Source organism: Anastrepha obliqua, chromosome 4 (assembly GCF_027943255.1).
Source record: "Anastrepha obliqua isolate idAnaObli1 chromosome 4, idAnaObli1_1.0, whole genome shotgun sequence".
In the NCBI taxonomy this organism is placed as follows: Eukaryota; Metazoa; Arthropoda; class Insecta; order Diptera; family Tephritidae; genus Anastrepha; species Anastrepha obliqua.
This window is the reverse complement of record NC_072895.1, coordinates 39,290,349-39,294,059: the sequence shown is the minus strand read 5'-3', so window position 1 is coordinate 39,294,059 and position 3,711 is coordinate 39,290,349. Positions and strand designations below refer to the sequence as shown.

Sequence of the window (3,711 nt, the reverse complement as noted above, 5' to 3'; positions counted from 1 at the left end):
TAGTGCCCTTTTGGCCCTTAATATAATGGTTTACTATTGAATTACTATTTATCTTTAATTATATATCGCTCATTTACTTTGATACTAGGTATATCTCCCTAATGAATACTCAAGACATAAATGATCACAAGTTCTGCATATTTATCTAAAAAATATTTTTTTTATTATGACCTTATATATATATATATATATATATGTACATATGTATATTGGGACTTACACCCTTTTTCGGGTGTTTGGGCGAGCTTCTCCTACAGTTTCGTGCTGCCCCAAATAACAATGGTGTTTATGAGAGCTTTTTCATTGCATAAATACCCTCGGAGGTTGCCATAAATGCAGCCGCCTTTAAATAAATAAATGAATTTCACTAACTTAAGCTATATTATTTGCATATATGTATGTATGCATGCCATTATAATGATTATAGCCTACACTTTTAATACTATAGAAGTAGTTGTTAATTTCTTCACATCAAATTTTTTTAATAAAGTTTTTAAATTGATAGAGGAACAATATGTTTTGGCTTGTTACTCAATGATTTCGTTTGATGTGGTACGCGATTTTATTAACTATAAATAAAAAAATTAAAAAACGTGCACAAATCCTTTTTAAGCATTGGAGCCCTCTTTCGTATCAGGTGATAATTCGAGTAGGAAAACAATTCGACCATCGGGCATAAGAGAAACGTCACAAGTTCGATCTTTTTCGTCGAGAGGGATTTCTCGATGAACGCATTTCAATCTGAAAAAGAAAATAGGTATGGTTAATATTAAAGCATAGCGAACAGGATAATTATGAAAAAATAATAATATGTCATTTAAAGGCTGTTCCACTCAGTGCCTAATACACAGACTGGTGTGCAACTACTGCTATTTCTATGTTTAAGTGTGTTTGAGTGCGACAATGCATTGACTTAAAATGTCAGTGCTTGCACAACTTTATTTATCGCCTCCGTATAGTTAGTATTCTCCATTATTATTATTGCAAGTAAGTGCGTGTGCTTAACCTCTTAAGCGCTTGTGCCGCATATATTTGCCAAGCCCAGTTGATTCCCGTAGCGCTTATTACGTATTTATATAATATATCCGCAATGTAGAAAAGTGAGTTAATACAAGAGCTATAGCCGAAGTTATGCTATTTAACATTGTTTGACGAATACGATCACTATTTGTTCTGTTTAGTATGAGATAGTTATAATGAGTTTGGGTCATAAGTGCTTTCTTTTAAGTAAACCCACCTTTACTTGAGCGTGTAACAGGAACTGTAACAGCTACAAAAACTTTGCAAATATATATCTTTAGTTAATTATTTGATCTACAACTTTTACCAAAATAGCTGTAAAAGTTATAAATAAAAGCATAAAATCAGAAATAAATTTAAACTTTCATAATTTTTTATAAAGTTTTTAACTTAATATGTAAATAGAAATATCTGTTACAAAAAATTCATGGCCCTTATAGTTAAACAAAATAAGCACACACTGTACTTTCAAGGCTGCAGTATAGAACCCTTCACACTAAAATTTTGTTTGAAAATAAAAATTGCATTTAATAGAAAATGCAAAGCTCCATTGCAGTGTTTTTTGTTTGCAAGAAGGTTATAACGTTTATCTCTTCTACTTACTTTCCAAATCTATTTAAAGTTGGAATTGTAGATAGCCACTCGTTGGTTTTTAGAATCTGTAATAATAATGCGTCCAGAGCCTTTACGGCCGAATTTAAACTTCAGGGTACCATCCGAATTAAAAACTTGCACACGATTGTTACGTCTATCGGAGGTGAATATGGGACCCATTTTATTAACGCATAAGCCCCAAGGACGGTTAACTTGCCCATTAGCGTGACCCTCTATGGCAAATGATAGTGAGGGTGTATCGGAAGTGCGAGTCCTTACACGTCTAGTGAAACCTGTTGAAAATAGGGTACTATTAAGAAAGCTACGCGGGCAATCAGTGCACATGAATTTATTACACTGAACACAACGACTCCAGTTGCTACTCATTGGCGCTGTAGTACCATGACTTAAATACTGAAGAAGTTATTGTAGAAATCGTTGCGAGCTGGTGAACTACAATAGAGAGAAAGGTTTATTAATTTAAATATAGATATTCAAGTACCATCGTTTATATTTTTATAAAGTTTTAGGATTACATGTTTTGTCTTAAAACGTTACCTACTTCTTCCTAATGTTGACTGATGAAATTTAACAATATTTTAACGTTACAACTAAAGTCTTAACTAATTACACAAATGGCATATTTTTGATGAGTTACTCTTCTTCATATGATACCAATATCCACTATTGAATTAAAAAGTAACGAAAAATGAATGCTGTACTTCAAAAAGAATGATTCGTAAGTGAAATAAAGTGAAAAAAAACAGAGAAATATTAATTATATTATTAATGAGCACAGGGCATATTAAAATAGCACCTGCAGCTTGCCTACAGCGTCATTTTGTAGCAAATAACGTGTAACGCCTTTAATTCTCTTTGCTTCTATTTACATACTCATAATACGCAACTGTTAGCGGCTGAGTGTTTTGCTGTTACTTGATGGTGGAAAAGATAGCTATGATGAGTAACGTCTGTCGGTTTAGTTCTCCTTACATTTTAGGTCAAACTTCCTTTATCCTTTCTTTTCAGTCTTTTGTTTTGCGACTTTAAATTTTTCTGCAACAGAAAAATTTGTAAACCAACTCAGCTGATATGCTCTCCTCTCTTCTATCGGTTATTGCAAGTGATGGTAGAATTCCCGTTCGTTAACGTTTCCTTTCTTCTCTTTGGGAAATTGCGTTTAGCTCTCTTTTTCTTATCTTTTGTTGAGATAATTGTGTCAAAATTGTGCTTATCTCTTTTATACCGTATAAAAACTTCATACCGTTAACTATTAAAAGTAACTGCTAACTAATTAGGTATAAATAGTAAAATGAGGACTTTAGAGCCTGACTTCTCGATAATTCGGTAATTTCCAAGAATATGATTAGTACTGAAAATGTTTATTCGGCCATTTTTCTTACCTGCACAAGTAAGTAGTTTGAGAGCATTTTCTACACCTAAATATGTATTTTATCAAACTTTTCATTATTATTTTTTGTTAATAGCCTAAACAGCCTTTTGTCTCCAAATTAAGGAAACTATTGATATGGATTAGACGATTCCAGTGGCACTTATTAGTCGTTTCCAATGGCGGATTGCCGCCTTCAGCGCCTCTCACATCCCCCGAAGAAAGCGAACGCAAAATACCAGCTACTAAAAAGTTTGCGGCCTCATCAACGCCGTTGGTGTTCGTTTTTGGTACTTGATTACCAGATGCCATATCTTCTTTAAGGATCTCGGTGTTATTTGCTAATTAAATTAATCATAAACTCGCACTTACAGGCGCTAGTAAAATTCTTCGTACATTCGAATACACGTTCAACACTCCGAAAATTATATTCGTACACTGAATAAGTAAATAAATGATTTTGTTTTTTCACTAACATGATAATATATATCCTTTTCAAGTCTTGTATTTAATGTAAACTTTAAATGTGCTTTGAGTTGATGGAAATATTTTTATAATAAAATTAGATGCGATGCTGAGACTCGCTTGAGTAAAACTGTTCTAGGAATCTTTTTTCGTTTTACATCCAGGTAAGGAAAGAAGAAGCAGGTCACAAAGTTGTTGTATATGTATGTATGCATAGAAAATGGGTAGCATAGAGGTGCAAC

At 33.0% G+C, this 3,711-nt stretch overlaps 1 long non-coding RNA gene across 1 annotated transcript; it reads right to left on the bottom strand.

Moving 5' to 3' along the window:
• Positions 1–217: 217 nt before the first annotated feature.
• LOC129245496 (uncharacterized) lies at positions 218–3,134 on the bottom strand. Its single transcript, XR_008582411.1, has 4 exons — positions 3,018–3,134; positions 1,971–2,067; positions 1,624–1,907; positions 218–741 (listed from the first exon to the last, which is right to left on the bottom strand). It is a non-coding gene; the product is annotated as an uncharacterized LOC129245496 (long non-coding RNA).
• Between the last annotated feature and the right edge of the window lie 577 nt (positions 3,135–3,711).